Source organism: Scyliorhinus torazame, chromosome 13, assembly GCF_047496885.1.
Source record: "Scyliorhinus torazame isolate Kashiwa2021f chromosome 13, sScyTor2.1, whole genome shotgun sequence".
NCBI lineage: Eukaryota > Metazoa > Chordata > Chondrichthyes > Carcharhiniformes > Scyliorhinidae > Scyliorhinus > Scyliorhinus torazame.
Window position 1 is genome coordinate 208,674,807 of NC_092719.1, and position 19,397 is coordinate 208,694,203.

Sequence of the window (19,397 nt, forward strand, 5' to 3'; positions counted from 1 at the left end):
ACCTTCTTTCAGTAACCGCTGGACTTCCGACCTAATGAAGGTTCGGTCCTGGGCACTGTACCGTCTGCTCCTAGCGGCGATGGGTTTGCAATCCGGGGTGAGGTTCGCAAAAAGGGAAGGCGGGTCGACCTTGAGGGTCGCGAGGCAGCAGACAGTGAGGGGGGGGGTATAGGGCCGCCAAATTTAAAGGTTAAGCTCTGGAGAGTGCATTGGAAGTCCAATCCCAGGAGCGTGGCAGCGCAGAGATGAGGGAGGCCGTAGAGTCGGAAATTTTTTAATTCTCTTCCCTGGACCGTGAGGTTAGCTACGCAGAACCCCTTGATCTCTACAGAGTGAGACCCAGAGGCCAGGGAGATTCTTTGATTAACTGGGTGTATGGGACGAGAACATACACCCTGGGGCCTTCTTGGAGGTGAGTAGTGTATTTAAAAACCTTACCTTTACAGGAGCAGCCCTTTGGATTTCGGCGGCAGCGGTGCGCAGGGGCCTTCTGGGAGGTGAGTAGTGTATTTAAAAGCTCTTACCTTTACAGGAGCAGCCCTTTGGATTTCGGCGGCAGCGGTGCGCAGGGGCCTTCTTGGAGGTGAGTAGTGTATTTAAAAACCTTACCTTTACAGGAGCAGCCCTTTGGATTTCGGCGGCAGCGGTGTGCAGGGGCCTTCTTGGAGGTGAGTAGTGTATTTAAAAACCTTACCTTTACAGGAGCAGCCCTTTGGATTTCGGCGGCAGCGGTGCGCAGGGGCCTTCTGGGAGGTGAGTAGTGTATTTAAAAACCTTACCTTTACAGGAGCAGCCCTTTGGATTTCGGCGGCAGCGGTGCGCAGGGGCCTTCTTGGAGGTGAGTAGTGTATTTAAAAACCTTACCTTTACAGGAGCAGCCCTTTGGATTTCAGCGGCAGCGGTGCGCAGGGGCCTTCTGGGAGGTGAGTAGTGTATTTAAAAGCTCTTACCTTTACAGGAGCAGCCCTTTGGATTTCGGCGGCAGCGGTGCGCAGGGGCCTTCTGGGAGGTGAGTAGTGTATTTAAAAACCTTACCTTTACAGGAGCAGCCCTTTGGATTTCGGCGGCAGCGGTGCGCAGGGGCCTTCTGGGAGGTGAGTAGTGTATTTAAAAGCTCTTACCTTTACAGGAGCAGCCCTTTGGATTTCGGCGGCAGCGGTGCGCAGGGGCCTTCTTGGAGGTGAGTTGTGTATTTAAAAACCTTACCTTTACAGGAGCAGCCCTTTGGATTTCGGCGGCAGCGGTGCGCAGGGGCCTTCTTGGAGGTGAGTAGTGTATTTAAAAACCTTACCTTTACAGGAGCAGCCCTTTGGATTTCGGCGGCAGCGGTGCGCAGGGGCCTTCTTGGAGGTGAGTAGTGTATTTAAAAACCTTACCTTTACAGGAGCAGCCCTTTGGATTTCGGCGGCAGCGGTGCGCAGGGGCCTTCTGGGAGGTGAGTAGTGTATTTAAAAACCTTACCTTTACAGGAGCAGCCCTTTGGATTTCGGCGGCAGCGGTGCGCAGGGGCCTCCTGGGAGGTGAGTAGTGAATTTAATAAGCCTTGCCTGATCCCGTGTCTGTTCTTCTTTTCTGTTTTATTTGTTTTTATATAAGGCGGGAACCGGAAGTTCGACCTCTGGCAAGTCCCCCCCCCCCAACCAATAAATTCTGGTGGAGAGGAAACCCGAGACACTACACGTGTAGTGTCTCCCACCCGCCCTCCTCCTCTAACCTAATAATAAGACCCATTGGTGAAAGGTAAGTGCCATATTATATTATTATATTATTAGCATTGTGCAGGTCAAGGATCGGAGGTGGAGGAGCAGTCTCTGTCAGCGAGAGAACCTGAGAACATCTCAGACACTCAGAAGGTAAGAAGGTAAGTAAGTGATTTTTACTTTTATACCTTTTTTCAAATTGTGTGTCGGGGGGAAACTGAAGTGACATCACAGAAAAGCTGTGACCTGAGTGGCTGGTTGGGATTCTAACCTAAATTTAAAAAAAAAAATTTGAGTATTTGGGAACTAATTAAACATAATAACTTAATTATAATTTAGAGGATATCTAAGCCAGAGATCGGAGAGTATTATAGTTAGCTATCGCATTTCTATTAGAAATCTAGTGCTAGGAAACAGATAGTTGACAGTAACTTTGCAATTTTAAAAAAAAAGTATTTAAAAAAAAAAGACAAATTTTAATTTTAATTAATTGACGCAATGTCAGTTAGAGGGGTGCTGTGCTCTGACTGTGAGATGTGGCAGGTCCGGGAGGCTTCCAGCGTCCCGGATGGCTTCATCTGCAGAAAGTGTACCCAACTGCAGCTCCTCACAGACCGCATGGTTCGGTTGGAGCAGCAATTGGATGCACTTAGGAGCATGCAGGTGGCGGAAAGCGTCATAGATCGCAGTTATGTAAATGTGGTCACACCCAAGGTGCAGGCAGAGAAATGGGTGACCACCAGAAAGGGCAGGCAGTCAGTGCAGGAATCCCCTGTGGTTGTCCCCCTCTCGAACAGATATACCCCTTTGGATACTGTCGGGGGGGATAGCCTATCAGGGGAAAACAGCAGCAGCCAGAGCAGTGGCACCATGGCTGGCTCTGATGTTCAGAAGGGAGGGTCAAAGCGCAGAAGAGTAATAGTAATAGGGGACTCTATAGTCAGGGGCACAGATAGGCGCTTCTGTGGACGTGAAAGAGACTCCAGGATGGTATGTTGCCTCCCTGGTGCCAGGGTCCAGGATGTCTCCGAACGGGTAGAGGGAATCCTGAAGGGGGAGGGCAAACAGGCAGAGGTCGTTGTACATATTGGTACTAACGACATAGGCAGGAAGGGGCATGAGGTCCTGCAGCAGGAGTTCAGGGAGCTAGGCAGAAAGTTAAAAGACAGGACCTCGAGGGTTGTAATCTCGGATTACTCCCTGTGCCACGTGCCAGTGAGGCTAGAAATAGGAAGATAGAGCAGACAAACACGTGGCTAAACAGCTGGTGGAGGAGGGAGGGTTTCCGTTATCTGGACCACTGGGAGCTCTTCCGGGGCAGGTGTGACCTGTATAAGATGGACGGGTTGCATCTAAACCGGAGAGGCATAAATATCCTGGCCGCGAGGTTTGCTAGTGTCACACGGGAGGGTTTAAACTAGTATGGCAGGGGGGTGGGCACGGGAGCAATAGGTCAGAAGGTGAGAGCATTGAGGGAGAACTAGGGAATAGGGACAGTGTGGCTCTGAGGCAGAGCAGACGGGGAGAAGTTGCTGAACACAGCGGGTCTGGTGGCCTGAAGTGCATATGTTTTAATGCAAGGAGCATTACGGGTAAGGCAGATGAACTTAGAGCGTGGATTACTATTTGGAACTATGATGTTGTTGCCATTACAGAGACCTGGTTGAGGGAAGGGCAGGATTGGCAGCTAAACGTTCCAGGATTTAGATGTTTCAGGCGGGATAGAGGGGGATGTAAAAGGGGAGGCGGAGTTGCGCTACTTGTTCGGGAGAATATCACAGCTATACTGCGAGAGGACACCTCAGAGGGCAGTGAGGCTATATGGGTAGAGATCAGGAATAAGAAGGGTGCAGTCACAATGTTGGGGGTATACTACAGGCCTCCCAACAGCCAGCGGGAGATAGAGGAGCAGATAGGTAGACAGATTTTGGAAAAGAGTAAAAACAACAGGGTTGTGGTGATGGGAGACTTCAACTTCCCCAATATTGACTGGGACTCACTTAGTGCCAGGGGCTTAGACGGGGCGGAGTTTGTAAGGAGCATCCAGGAGGGCTTCTTAAAACAATATGTAAACAGTCCAACTAGGGAAGGGGCGGTACTGGACCTGGTATTGGGGAATGAGCCCGGCCAGGTGGTAGATGTTTCAGTAGGGGAGCATTTTGGTAACAGTGACCACAATTCAGTAAGTTTTAAAGTACTGGTGGACAAGGATAAGAGTGGTCCGAGGATGAATGTGCTAAATTGGGGGAAGGCTAATTATAACAATATTAGGCGAGAACTGAAGAACATAGATTGGGGGCGGATGTTTGAGGGCAAATCAACATCTGACATGTGGGAGGCTTTCAAGTGTCAGTTGAAAGGAATACAGGACAGGCATGTTCCTGTGAGGAAGAAAGATAAATACGGCAATTTTCGGGAACCTTGGATGACGAGTGATATTGTAGGCCTCGTCAAAAAGAAAAAGGAGGCATTTGTCAGGGCTAAAAGGCTGGGAACAGACGAAGCCTGTGTGGCATATAAGGAAAGTAGGAAGGAACTTAAGCAAGGAGTCAGGAGGGCTAGAAGGGGTCATGAAAAGTCATTGGCAAATAGGGTTAAGGAAAATCCCAAGGCTTTTTACACGTACATAAAAAGCAAGAGGGTAGCCAGGGAAAGGGTTGGCCCACTGAAGGATAGGCAAGGGAGTCTATGTGCGGAGCCAGAGGAAATGGGTGAGGTACTAAATGAATACTTTGCATCAGTATTCACCAAAGAGAAGGAATTGGTAGATGTTGAGTCTGGAGAAGGGGGTGTAGATAGCCTGGGTCACATTGTGATCCAAAAAGACGAGGTGTTGGGTGTCTTAAAAAATATTAAGGTAGATAAGTCCCCAGGGCCTGATGGGATCTACCCCAGAATACTGAAGGAGGCTGGAGAGGAAATTGCTGAGGCCTTGACAGAAATCTTTGGATCCTCGCTGTCTTCAGGGGATGTCCCGGAGGACTGGAGAATAGCCAATGTTGTTCCTCTGTTTAAGAAGGGTAGCAAGGATAATCCCGGGAACTACAGGCCGGTGAGCCTTACTTCAGTGGTAGGGAAATTACTGGAGAGAATTCTTCGAGACAGGATCTACTCCCATTTGGAAGCAAATGGACATATTAGTGAGAGGCAGCACGGTTTTGTGAAGGGGAGGTCGTGTCTCACTAACTTGATAGAGTTTTTCGAGGAGGTCACTAAGATGATTGATGCAGGTAGGGCAGTAGATGTTGTCTATATGGACTTCAGTAAGGCCTTTGACAAGGTCCCTCATGGTAGACTAGTACAAAAGGTGAAGTCACACGGGATCAGGGGTGAACTGGCAAGGTGGATACAGAACTGGCTAGGCCATAGAAGGCAGAGGGTAGCAATGGAGGGATTCTTTTCTAATTGGAGGGCTGTGACCAGTGGTGTTCCACAGGGATCAGTGTTGGGACCTTTGCTGTTTGTAGTATATATAAATGATTTGGAGGAAAATGTAACTGGTCTGATTAGTAAGTTTGCAGACGACACAAAGGTTGGTGGAATTGCGGATAGCGATGAGGACTGTCTGAGGATACAGCAGGATTTAGATTGTCTGGAGACTTGGGCGGAGAGATGGCAGATGGAGTTTAATCCGGACAAATGTGAGGTAATGCATTTTGGAAGGGCTAATGCAGGTAGGGAATATACAGTGAATGGTAGAACCCTCAAGAGTATTGAAAGTCAAAGAGATCTAGGAGTACAGGTCCACAGGTCATTGAAAGGGGCAACACAGGTGGAGAAGGTAGTCAAGAAGGCATACGGCATGCTTGCCTTCATTGGCCGGGGCATTGAGTATAAGAATTGGCAAGTCATGTTGCAGCTGTATAGAACCTTAGTTAGGCCACACTTGGAGTATAGTGTTCAATTCTGGTCGCCACACTACCAGAAGGATGTGGAGGCTTTAGAGAGGGCGCAGAAGAGATTTACCAGAATGTTGCCTGGTATGGAGGGCATAAGCTATGAGGAGCGATTGAATAAACTCGGTTTGTTCTCACTGGAACGAAGGAGGTTGAGGGGCGACCTGATAGAGGTATACAAAATTATGAGGGGCATAGACAGAGTGGATAGTCAGAGGCTTTTCCCCAGGGTAGAGGGGTCAATTACTAGGGGGCATAGGTTTAAGGTGAGAGGGGCAAGGTTTAGAGTAGATGTACGAGGCAAGTTTTTTACGCAGAGGGTAGTGGGTGCCTGGAACTCGCTACCGGAGGAGGTAGTGGAAGCAGGGACGATAGGGACATTTAAGGGGCATCTTGACAAATATATGAATAGGATGGGAATAGAAGGATACGGACCCAGGAAGTGTAGAAGATTGTAGTTTAGTCGGGCAGTATGGTCGGCACGGGCTTGGAGGGCCGAAGGGCCTGTTCCTGTGCTGTACATTTCTTTGTTCTTTGTTCTTTGAGAACAGTGCCTTACCGTGTCGGGGTGTATGAAGCTCTCTATGCTCCCGGAGTTGATCAGGCTGGATGTTTTGTGTCCGTTGATGAGCACGGTCGTCATCGCGGTCGAGAGAGTTCGGGGCCGAGACTGGTCCAGGGTCACCGAGGCGAGTCGTGGTAGAAGCTGAAGATTTTCCTCGGGCGGTGTGTGGTCATCCAAATCGGGGTCCTGAGACTCCAGCCAAGATGGCGGCGCCCACAGCTCGCACATGGCTGGGGGTGGGCAAGATGGCGGCGCCCACCTGTCGCACGTGGTCCCTGAGGAACAAGATGGCGGCACCCAGGGCCTGCATGTGGCTCGGGAAATTGAAGATGGCGGCGCCAACGGGCCGCACGTGGCCTGCGGAGAGAGTTGTGGCGGCAGCCCCAGTTCGCCCCGGAGGCAGCAGCGACCGCCTCGCCTGGTATATCGCCACGAAATGGCCCTTTTTGCCACAGCCTTTGCAAATGGAGGAGCGGGCCGGGCAGCGCTGCCGGGGGTGCTTAGCTTGCCCGCAGAAATAACAGCAGGGCCCCCCGGGGTTGCCTGGCAGCCGCACCGTACAAGCTTGTGGGGGGATGGGGATGCATCGGGGTCGGCCGCGGGTGGTTCCACGCTGCCCAAGGGGCTGCCGCGCGGTCGGGGACGTAAGCGAGGGCGTTGCGGGAGGCCACATCTAGGGAGCTCGTGAGTGCCCATGCCTCCTTGAGGCCTAGTGTCTCTTTCTCCAGCAGCCGCTGACGGATTTGGGAGGACAGCATACCTGCAATTAATGCGTCCCGGATTAAAGGTTCTGTGTGGTCGCTGGCTGAAACTTGAGGACAGTCACAGTTCCTGCCTAGTACCAGAAGTGCGCGGTAGAATTCGTCTAGCGATTCCCCCGGAATTTGTCGTCTGGTAGCTAGAAGATGTCGGGTGTAAACCTGGTTTACTGGGCGAATGTAGTGTCCTTTCAACAGGGCCATCGCAGCCTCGAAATTATCCACATCCTTGATGAGGATGTAGATCTCTGGGCTCACCCTCGAGTGGAGAACTTGCATTTTCTGGTCCTCCGTGGGTGTAGTCGTGGCCGTCCTGAGGTACCTGTTGAAGTACGCCAGCCAGTGTTTGAAGGTTGCCGCTGAGTTTGCCGCGTGGGGGCTGAGGTACAGACACTCCGGCTTGATGCGGAGCTCCATTCTTCAAAATCAAGTCCAATAAATTGATGCTCAATCAATGACTCCAGAAGCGAGATTGGATGACAATTGAAGGCTTTATTGGACTAGATGTTTCCCCCTGCAGCGCAGGTACAGAATGCAGCTGCTAGGGAGACACAGACTCTTATACTCCGCCTTACTGGGCGGAACTAGCAGGCAGGCTTCACCAATGATCTTACTGTCTCAGGTACCTCCCACACCAATGATCTTACAGCATCAACCTAGGTACCATAATACCCCTAAAACCGACTACCACATAGTGTATATGAAAGATCTAGACCTGAATGTGGAAGGCTTGATCAGTTAGTTCCCAGATGACATGAAAATTGGTGGTGTGGTGTGGAAAGCCATAGATTACAGGGCGATATAGACGGGCATGTTATATGGGCAGAACAGTGGCAAAAGGAATTTAACCCTCAAAAGTGTGAGGTGATGCATTTTGGGAAGACTAACAAAGCAAAGGAATACACAATGAACGGGAGGATGCAAGGGTGTACAGAGAACCAGAGTGATCTTGGGATGCATGTCCAAAGATCCCTGATGGCAGCAGGACAAGTCGGTAAGGTGGTTAAGAAGGCACATGGGATACTTGCCTTTATCAGCCAAGACATAGAATATAAGAGCAGGGAGGTTATGATGGAGCTGTATAAAACGCTCGTTCGGCCACAGCTATAGTACTGTGTGCAGTTCTGATCACCGCTCTCTCGGAAGGATATGATTGCACTGGAGAGGGTGCAGAGGGAATTCACCAGGATGTTACCTGGACTGGAGCATTTCAGCTGCGAAGAGAGGCTGGTTAGGCTGAGGTTATTCTCCTTAGAGCAGAGAAGGCTGAAGGGGGAGCTCATTGAGGTGCACAAAGTAATGGGGGGGGGGGGTCTGGTTTAGCTCAGTAGGCTAGACAGCTAGTTTGTATTGCAGAGTGAGGCCAAAAGCGCGGGTTCAAACCCCGGACCGGCTGAGGTTATTCATGAAGGCCCCGCCTTCTCAACCTTGCCCCTCGCCTGAGGTGTGGTGACCCTCAGGTTAAATCACCACCAGTCAGCTCTCCCCCCTCAAAGGGGAAAGCAACATTTGGTCATCTGGGATAATGGGCACTTTACGTTTACCTTTTACAAAATCATGAGGGGCAAAGATAGGGTTGATAGGAAGAAACATTTCCACTCAGCAGAGAAAACAACCAGAGGCCCTGATTTAAGGTAAGGGAGAGATTTAGAAGGGTTTTCTGAAAAAGCCTTTTCACCCAGAGGGTAGTGGGAATCTGGAACTTGCTGCCTGAAAGGGAGGTAAAGGCAGGAACTTGTGGTGATATGCATCACTGTATATACACAAGGGGTTAATGTAAATACACTACAACTAAGTCACCACTAGAGGGAGCACCAGAGATGTCATGACATGCAGACATACAGCCAATGGGTCATTACAACAGGACACAACCAATGGGTAATCAGGACACCCAGAGGTGGCATTACCACAAGGGGACACTTCACAACCCATATAAAAGGACGAGGCACACATGCTGTACCTCTTTCCACAGACAGACATCTAGCGAGTACATCAGGGTTGATCAGCAGCATCACACCCAGCACGTGGCTTAGAGCAGGCTGGTAAAGATAGACTGAGTTACTACAGTTAGATTAGCAGAGAGTCGAACTCATTTAAGAACTGTGTAAATAGTTCAATAAACACGTTGAACTCATTTCATACTCTGGAGCTTCCTTTGTCAAAACAAACATCAAGGAAGCAGCTTATGCTACACCAAGCAGCATAACACAACAGAACTCACAACATTTAAGAAGCATTTTGGTCTGCACTTGAAACGCCTTTGCATACAAGGCTGGTTTTCAGCCTCGCTTCACCGCAAACGTGAACCGCAATCGGGCGGGAGATCGGGCGCCCGGTCAGAATCGAGGTCCATGCCCGGCGCCTATTCGCGTGACGTCCCTCCCTGGTGGCAATAACGAGGTTTGCGGCAGCGTGCAAAATGGGCATTTGCGTTGATTTAAATGTATTTTGCGCCTTTGACCCTCTATGCCCTGGGCCTCCGCCCCTCTCAGGCGGAAGTCACGAGGGCGCGATTTACTACAGGTATTTCAAACGGGGACTGAGCACCATGTCTCCTGAGGGGGAGAGAGGAGGTCAGCAAAGTTGGAAAAAATGTTTAAAATTGTACCGCTTGCTGGGAGGTGGCTGCCAGGGTTGGGAGGAGTAGCAGGGAGCGGCTTGGTGACAGCTCCGTGGATTCGGGGTGTCCCCCTCGGGATTGGGGTGGCCTGGCTCAGGCTACCATTGCTGCAGTATTTAATAATAATTATTATCCTTATTGTCACAAGTAGGCTTACATTAACAGTGCAATGAAGTTACTGTGAAAAGCCCCTCGTCGCCACATTCCGGCGCCTGTTCGGGTACACAGAGGGAGAATTCAGAATGTCCAATTCACCTAACAGCACGTCTTTGGACTGTGGGAGGAAACCGGAGCACCCGGAGGAAACCCACGCACACACGGGGAGAACGTGCAGACTCCGCACAGACAGTGACCGGGCCCCTGGCGCTGTGAAGCAACAGTGCTAACCACTGTGCTACCGTGTTGTTTTAAATGCACCCATTTGGCACAAGTTACAGGCCCCTGGCTGCTCGTTCTGGCTCACACTGCTGAATGCTCACTCGACCCTGTAAATGTTCACGCTTTTGGCATCCTCCCCTGCCACACTGTCACTCTGACGGCAGAGGCCTCAACAGTTACACTAACAGCAAACCCCCCCCCAAGACCAACAGCTGTTTCCAAGCCGTGCCTGACCACCATGCCCCTGCTTCCACCCATCCTGCCCCCAGTCAGGTTGTCACAACCTGTGTGTCACACCCAGGATCCACATCACACTGCAGCTAGGCTCCCAGCAGACGCATTCTTCCCTGCCTCACCCCCATCTGTAGGAACTGCCCACACACAAGCCTCTAAGCATGGAGATGATGGATGTGACATTGTGACCCTCTCCATCGCACCCAGGTGCCACCCTGCTGGTGGGGTGACACACGGCCCACTCAATGAGGACACATACAGTAGACCCCGTTGAGGAGACAGGGCAGGGGTTGCGCCAGCCAGCGGTACCTCTGTTGACAGGGCCGGGTGGTGAGGATAGAGGCTCCTCACATCACAGGCCTGGTGCCTCTCACTAATGGGGACAGGGGTGCAGTGTGAGAGGGGTGGGGGTGGGTTTGGGGGGACATGTGGAGGGTGGAGCTGATGAGCAACTGAGGGTCACCATGTCGCCAGTTGGATCTGGATGGACAAGGGACCACCCTTCCTCTAACATAGAATTTACAGTGCAGAAGGAGGCCATTCGGCCCATCGAGTCTGCACCGGCTCTTGGAAAGAGCACCCTACTGAAACCCACACCTCCACCCTATCCTCGTAACCCAACATAACCTTCTGGACACTAAGGGCAATTTAGCTTTACCAATCCACCTAATCTGCATATCTTTGGTCTGTGGGAGGAAGCCGGAGCACCCGGAGGAAACCCATGCAGACCCGGGGAGGAAGTGCAGACTCTCCCCAGACAGTCAGTCACCCGAGGCCGGAATTGAACCTGGGACAATGGAGCTGTGAGGCAGCAGTGCTAGCCACCGTGCCACCATGCCGCCCAAACGTGTCTTCTCTTTTCCCTCCTGCAGAGAATGAATTTCCGAGTAGAGCCAGGATTCCTTGCTTTCTGTCTGGCTGCAGCTGCTGTTGCGGACACACGAGGCTGGAGGCACAGGGCCTGCTTGGGGAGGAGCCTGTCCCAGAGGAGCCTGCCCCAGAAGAGCCTGCCCCAGAAGAGCTGCCCCAGAGGAGCCTGCCCCAGAGGAGCCTGCCCCAGAGGAGCAGGGGTCAGCCAGTGAGGCTCGAGTGCCGGCTGTCCAACAAGCCAAGGAGGAGGTGTGAAGGAGGTGCTGCATCAGGGCACGTGTACACGGTCAACGCCTGTCCTTCGAGGAGCTGATGCACCGCCTGTGCCGCCAAAGACTTCGGGCAGCCAAGGTGACCAAGCGCCACCTGTGCCAAATGATGGCACATTTGGCCCCGCGGGGGTTTGGCGGCAGATACCTGCTCTCGGTGGCTGTCAAGGTGAAGGTCACCCTGAACTTTTATGTCACTGGGTCTTTCCAGGGGCCGAGCGTGGACCTGTCTGGGATCTCTCAGACATCTGCACACAGGCGCATCCGCACTATGACGGATGGCCAATGCACCCGGGCAGCGGACAATGTAATCTTTAATCTGGATCAAGCCCATCAGGTTACCCGGGCAGCAGGATTTGTTGCCATCGCTCACATGCCCCAGGTCCAGGGGGGTAATTGATGGAACACATGTCCCCCTATGAGCTCCGACTCATCAGGAGGTGACCTTCATCAATCGGAAGGGTTTCCACTCCCTGAATGTGCAGTTGGAGTGTGACCATCAGCTACACATCGGTGCCTGATACCCAGGCAGCGTGCACAACGCATACATCCTGGCACACTCAGCAGTTCCCTGCACCTTTGAGGCGCTCCCTTGTGAGGGATTAGCTCTTGGGCGATAAGTGTTGCTCACTGAGGTCTTAGCGCATGACACCAGTCCCGAGGCCCCAGATCGATGCAGTGAACCATGATAACTACGCCCACGCAGCAACCAGGAGCGAATTGAGCGGTGCATCAGCCCCCTGAAGATGCGCTTCCGATGCCTGGCTCGCTCTCGCGGGCGCCCCAATATAGTCCCAGGATGGTCTCAATCATCGTGCTGGCCTGCTGCGTCCTGCACAACATCGCACAGCAGAGGGGACATGCTGGAGGAGGAAGAAGAACGTCAGGCCATATCTGACAAGGGTGAGTAGGGTGGCCAGCAAGAACCGGGCATGGAGCACGGACTGGCATGGCGAGCCGCCCCACGTGTGCTCCAGGGCTGCCGCACATGGGACAACCTCATCATCTCCAGATTTGCCAACTAAGAGGCCTGGTACCGGCAGCTCTGCCACCCTGTCCCACCTCTCCATACTCTCCCCCCCCCCCCCCCCAACGCCCTCCCCATTGTTGCTCACATCCTCCACTGTCCCTCCTCCCGTCACTCCATCCCACCACCTCCTCTCCCCTCCGAGGGTCCTACCAGCATCACTACAGGATGTTGGCCCTGGGGCGGAGGATCATGACCACTCGCTGTGAGATGACCTCTGGTGCTCCTCATCATTGACAAAGTCTGACCCCTGCCTTCAGGATCACATTCCACTGTCCGCCCAGGTGATCCCTGCATGTGTGCTGTCCATTCCATCACACGGGCCCATCTATTCTTTGGGATGTTTGGGGATGGGGGCAGAGGCAGGCGGAGATGAAAATGGGGAGTGGTGGCGATGGGTCACTCGCTGGATAAGCTGTTCTACAAGATGGCCTCACACTTCTGGCTCTCTTCCCAGCCCATCTCTCACACCCTTCAGACAGAGGATTGAGGCAGGTCGAAATGTTGGTGAAAGGTGTTTAATATTGACTGTGTACAATTATTGTCACAGATGATGATGAGCCACACTGTTCTGCCCGCTGCCCATCAGATGTGCCAGTGTCAGGTATCAGAAGCACAGAGGTGTTCCAGCACCTCCCCCGTGGGCAGCATGGGCCCCATGACTTCCTCCTCCCTCAGGGTCCTAGATGGCCCCCGGCTACTCCATGGCACGGAGGTGAGGCCTGAGGGAGCTCCAGAGGCTCCACTGTCACCGGGCACTGCCAGTCCTGGAGGTCCACTCTCATCTCAACCAGGGTCTCGAGGCTCTCAACCATGGAGCGAAGAGAGTGCGTCATAGCCCTCTGAGACTGGCCCAAGCCAGTCAACGCCCGACCAATGATCTTGCACCCTCAGGGATGACCCTTTGTGATGGGGTCAAGCTCTGGAGCACTGAAGCAAAGTCCATGTCGGCCTGGTTCATGGCTGCCTGTGATTGAACTCCACTGTCCTGAGCCTTAGCCATCGACCGCACATTGTGCTCCAAGACTTGGACGCCTTGACCCATAGCTGTGACTTTTTGACCCAAGGGTTCCACCGATAATACCAACTGTTTAGCATTGGCCTGGGTATCACGCATAGTCGGAATGATCTCCTGCACCTGCAGGCACTTGAAATTTGCTGGCACTCCCTCCTGTAGATCCTGGCTCTGCGTCTCCATCAACACCAGTGATGGGATCATACTTTCCAGATACCTGACGGACTACAGATGTTTCCTGGGATTGGGCAGCCCTCCGACTGTCCACTCCCTCAGGAGTCCCGACCTCCACCTGATGTGCTGCAGCATGTGTGACGTGCGCACCAGAAGGTGACCCAGGAGCCTCTTCACTAAAATGCCCCACCGAGGTGATAATCTCTGCGATGGTGATCGTCTCTGCAGGTGAATGCAGTGCCGAGGAGTCGATGTCATCCCCGGACAGGACCTCCGGGGAGTGCTGGGACTGTGACTGGAGTGAGGTATTCCAGGTGGGCTGGCCTGGTCTGATGGTGATCATGTAAGACAAAAGACAAAACACATGGTGAGATCTTCGGAAGGACAAAACATCCTAAGAATCCGCAGATTGTTTTGAATCATCTGACCAAATATTTAGTTTTGCTGTGTTGGTAGAACCTGTATTTAAGGACATGTGCTAACTTGGCTTTTCATTGAATGAAGCCCCTCTCCTTGATTAATATTTGATCTGCCCATAATTTATTACCGGGCTTAGTCGCAGCCACAGACAGTGCACAAAGATGATGGAAATGAAGAGTAAAGAGCTCAGTCCTGATCTCCCAGTTTACTCTGAGTTTGAGGACCTCAGAGGTAACACCTCCCTTTGCCGACTTACCCCAGAGTTGGCCTCAGAGCCCCCTGAGCAAGGAAGGAGCGAACCAGAATCCAGCTGGAAAATAAACGTGCCATCATTGAGTAAAACAATGGCCCACGACTCCGCGGTGGGGATGGGCAGCCCGCCATTGGTAGTCAGCAGGATCTTCCTTTCTCGCCGCCGTCAACTGGGCTTCCCGCTGTTCGCACCCTCCGCTACCAGGTCACCGACGGCGGGGCTCCGCCGTCAGCGGGACTGGACAATCCCGCCAGTGGGGACGGCTGGAATACCCCGTGTGGTAAACCACGGTATTGCATTGTATGGCATTGTGTTGTGCTGTGCATGCCTATGCTTGTCCAAGCTGGCTCCGCCTGTGGCTCCTCCCCTCGGGCTTATGTATAAAGGTGGCAAGTCTCCGCCTCCGACCCAGTTTGGGATCAGAGGCAGGAGGCTTGCTGTTTAGTGTATTAAAGCCTCAGTTACGTTCATCGGTTGTCGTGTGTTTATTGATGGCATATCACCCTGCCCTCTGTTTCTCTCGCCACAGGTGCCACCAGACCTGGTCCCAGAGTAACCCAGAGTAATGCGGCGAGGACATGGGCTTGAATCCCACCGTGGTGGATCGTGACATCTGAATTCAACAGAAGTTTGGAATTAAAAGTCTAACGATGACCATGAAATCATTATTGATTGTCACAAAATCCTATCTGGTTCACTAATGCCCCACTGGGGAAGGAAATCTGCATTGCTTACCTTGTCTAGCCTACATGTGACTCCAGATCCACTCTTAAATGCCCTCTGGAAAGGGCGAGCAAGCCATTCAGTTAAAAGGCAGTGAGGGACGGGCGACATCCATCCACGTCAATGAATAGAAAATAAAATTGCAGAGCTATGGGGAATACAAAGAGTCAATGAAAATGCATTTCCAGCAAGACTGGCTGCCCCACAGTCACGCCACAGGGCATTATTAGCCCATCAGAGGAAGAAGTTCTGTCTGCGCGAGCTGCCAGTCAAGCAGACTGTAGTCCGAGCAGCGGCAGGTTCGAGTAGAGGTCACTGGGTGGAGAGGTACCGGGAAGACCGTTTGAAGTTATCTTCATGCCCTCCGAGCTAATTCATGGCGCTTCCTTGCCCATTCATTCACTCACTCAACACTCAGTGGAGGGGGAACTAACGAATCCTATATTAACAATGGGATATGTGGAAATGACATTACAAAGGTTCCCACATCCTGACTCTGGGGATGGGGTGGGGGGGGGCCATAAATCACGAGTCCTTGAATTTCTGGCCCTTCCCTCTGGTGGGATCTTCTGGTCCAGCCGAAGGCCCCCCCTCCCCCCGCCCCCGCAGAGGGACAAGCGAGCCACACAAAACACCATAGAGGTTTCCTCCGCCGCCAATGGCAAGCTATCTCTGCCATCAAAACACACGCCTTTAAGTCTTTTCTCTATGGTCTCTGCACCGTAAGTATTTATTTTCTCTAGCCTTCTTTTGCTGTATGAATGCAAAGCAGGCAACGTTGTGAGCCTTCTCCTGCATTTTGAGTGCACGCAAATAAACTAACCCTTTGAGTTCACCCGATCTCGTGTTTGCTGTGGGGCTATTAACAGAAAATCGGATCACAGGAAGACTGAGGGGTTGGGAAATAGGCTGTCGCTTATAAAGGGGGAAGTAAATCAAAAACACCTTCCTGTGTGGTAGAAGGAGGAATTAGTACTGTTTAAAATTAACCCCTTCCCATGGGGCAGCACGGTAGCGCAAGTGGTTAGCACTGTGGCTTTGATTACCCGCTGGGTCACTGACTGTGCAGAGTCTGCATGTTCTCCCCGTGTCTGCGTGGGTTTCCTCCGGGTGCTCCGGTTTCCTCCCCCAGCCCAAAGACGTGCAGGTTAGGTAGATTGGCCATGATAAATTTCCCTTAGTGACCAAAAAGGTTAGGATGGGTTATTGGGTTACGGGGATAGGTTGGAAGTGAGGGCTTAAGTGGGTCAGTGTAGACTGGTTGGGCTGAATGGCCTCCTGTATGTTCCATGTTCCCCCGTTCTCTCCGTCACGTCTGTCCACAGGCTGCACACAGAAACAGAGCAACAGAGGCAACCAAACACACAGAGAGATTAATTCCAGAGGAAGACTGGCAACGCAGCCAATGGTTAGGTGTTAGGAGCTTAAGCACAGTCCAGTGTGCAGCAAACAGGCTGAAAATGCAGCCTGTCGGATACAGTGGACCCTGTTCATGGTGTGATAGGTTGAGACGAGTACAATAGGTGAACATTACCAGGCCTGAACAAAACAGGACTGACCTTACTGCAACGATTGTGAAAAGGAGTAATAATTGGCTTTGTAGCTGATGACCGAGAACGGTAAAAAAATGAGTGTGACTAAATGTGGAAATTACTGATGATACACAGTGGAGAATATTATACTCAAGATAAAAATATATTTTGAAGGTTAAAACTGTCCCTTTGGAACGGTATTCCTGACTTCTCTTGCAGGCATAGTTATTCAGTTCAATATATGAACAGACAGGCCTACAGCACAACAACTAAGAGGATCAGCTGTGTAGCGAAACAAGCTGGTGGATTTTAAACTGAGATAGAATCAGTGAGATTGCCGTTACTCACTGTTGCCTCATTACAGGTGATCAGACTTCCCCTTCTTCAATCTTATCCATCGGGATAAAACGTTGCGTCTTCAGGAATACCCAGGCAGGTGACAAACCAATGTGGGGCTCTTTAAAATTCCTACCTCGTCCTTAAGGGCAAGATAAAGAGCACGATTCAATCTGAAGCCTTCATTCCAGACGAAAACAATTTAACCAGGCCAGCGTTAGGCAGGGTCACAAAATTGATTGCCGGCCTTATTTGTTATCCACCCCGCTTCACCCAGTGCATCGAATATATTTTACTTGCAATGATACCCTTCCCCAGGCACCATTCAGCACAGCCCAGCTCCAAAGCTGAACGGCAACTCCTACTCAGCGGCCGCTGATAGGTTGGCTCCCTGCAAGCCACCCGTTCCTGACTTGCTGATTGGATGAGTGTGCTGCCAGTCGAGGGGGGGGGGGGGGGGGGGGGGGGAAAGGGGCAGGTCCAGCCTCAGGAGCAGGTTGTATGTGTGGCAGTGCCAGTGAGTTGCTGCAGAAATCTCCGTCTGCCAGCTGAGCGGGGAGGCTTTGTGAGGGATTATATGGTGCTGTGTGTTTGACTGAATTTCACCTTTCACAAATGACCCTCCCCCTCACTCACCACTCCACTAAAACATTCGGACCTTCAGATTTTTGGGGGGAAGAAGAGAAATTCTGCCCTTTACCTTTTGCTCAATAGCTATGGGCTCCGCCTGGTGCACACTCCACAGGTGCCAACATCAACTGGCAGCTTTCTCACATGGGTGTTCTACAAGCCAGACTAGGAAGGAGACAGCCGGCTAATCGACAGGAGAAGGCATCGCAGCCCTAGTGGATCCAACACTTGATGCCCACACCCATGAGCATCGGGAGTGAGTGGGTGGCTGATCTCTGATTGCTGGTCCACTGCAAGATGAGGGTGACCCTCCATCCCAGTATTGCAGGCGCAGTGCCAGATTCCCAGGGGAACAACATTACAAAAAGAGCTCCCAGTACACGATATTCCGTCCCCAAGTATCCTAACTTTTAAGTTCCCTCATTGGGATATGTTTAATTCGTAAATGAGGTGACGTTGTGTAGTGTAAAGTCACTTTGGATAAATGTGTCTGTGGAATGTCGAAATAATAATCATAACAACAGACATGTTAATGATGGACCACCCAGAACACACTCAAGATATTAGACTCGGTGTAAAATTAAAACGCTGTTGTTAAAAAAGCATAATTCCTACTTTAATCAGAGAATCCCTCCAGAGTCATAGAATCAAGGGTTGTGGGGAGAAGGCAGCGGAATGGGCGTGAGAAGCACATCAGCCATGATCGAATGGCGGAGCAGACTCGATAGGCCGAATGGACTAATTTTGCTCCAATGTCTTATGCTCCTCTGGTCTTACAGTGCAAAAGGAGGCCATTCTGCCTGCACCCACTCTCCGGAAGACCACTCTACCTAGGTCCACTCCCCCATCCACCTCGCCCTAGCCCTGTAACCTAACCTGCACATCCCTAGACACTAAGAAGCAATTGATCATGGCCAATCCACCTAACCTGCACATCTTTGGACTGTGGGAGGAAACCGGAGCACCCGGAGTAAACCCACGCAGACACGGAGAGAAAGTCTCCGTGGAGGTGAAAATCCTGGATTAAGCGTGAAGCTGCTCTGACAACACGTGCTGATTCAAGTTTTGTTGTCAATTCTGTTCGGCAAAGTTGAACCGGCGCAGACTAGGCTGTATGGCCAGTGGGTACGAAAAACTGACACTCCTGAGCATATTATTTATAAACAGGGTGTGAATGCACTGTGGTAATACCAGGTATTGCAGTACCTGAGAGGTGGATGCCCATTGGCTAGACCTAGGAGTCTACCATTGGCTAACGTACATAGCTCCGCCCTGAGAGGCGGGGTATAAGAACCAATGCCGTCCCAGCAGCCTTCACTTTCTGTATCGAAGCTGCTGGGTACATTTCTAGCTGATTAAAGCCGATTAGTTATGACTCACCTTGTCTCGCGAGTAATTGATTGTGCATCATGCACATCAGGAGCTTGGTGTCACATCTACGGTAATTAAATGCACGTTTATTTTACATTTGTAGTGGTGCAGTGGTTAGCACTGCTGCCTCACGGCGCCGAGGTCCCAGGTTCGATCCCGGCCCCGGGTCACTGTCCGTATGGATTTTACACATTCGCCCCGTGTCTGCGTGGGTCTCACCCTCACAACACAAAGGTGTGCAGGGTAGGTGGATTGGACATGCTTAATTGCCCCTTAATTGGAAGAATTGGGTACTTTAAATTTAAAAAACATATATTTTGCATTTGTAGTGAATACCTGCAACAGGAAAATATAGTCTGCTCAAATGTATGTGCCTTGCAACACTTGAAACCTACATTTTCCATTCTGACTGTACTTTGCCATGATCTCATCCTGAAATTCCCTGGACTCCATTCAGGACACATAGGGCGCGATGCAATGTCCACGCTGTGCCTGAAAGGCAGCTCGCCGTGCGCAGTGTGGCCAATAAAAGCCATACCTCGCTCCCAGGATCTACGCAACTCGCAACGCCTCGCGAGATCCAGCGCAATCTCGAGAGACATTGTGGTGTATAGAGTCAAGTTGAT

The 19,397-nt window shown here is 51.6% G+C and overlaps 1 protein-coding gene across 3 annotated transcripts in view; it reads right to left on the reverse strand.

The window, feature by feature from the left end:
- Nucleotides 1-17,110, reverse strand: part of LOC140388573 (uncharacterized protein C3orf18-like) — a 136,288-nt gene extending 119,178 nt beyond the window's left edge. Inside the window, exon 1 of one of the 3 annotated variants that reach the window (XM_072472983.1) lies at nucleotides 16,907-17,110. The gene's annotated coding sequence lies outside the window, so the exon portion shown is untranslated. Of the gene's footprint in view, nucleotides 1-14,914; nucleotides 15,043-16,782 lie in introns of those variants that run through there. The other 2 variants (XM_072472982.1, XM_072472984.1) reach the window with 2 other exon arrangements.
- Between the last annotated feature and the right edge of the window lie 2,287 nt (nucleotides 17,111-19,397).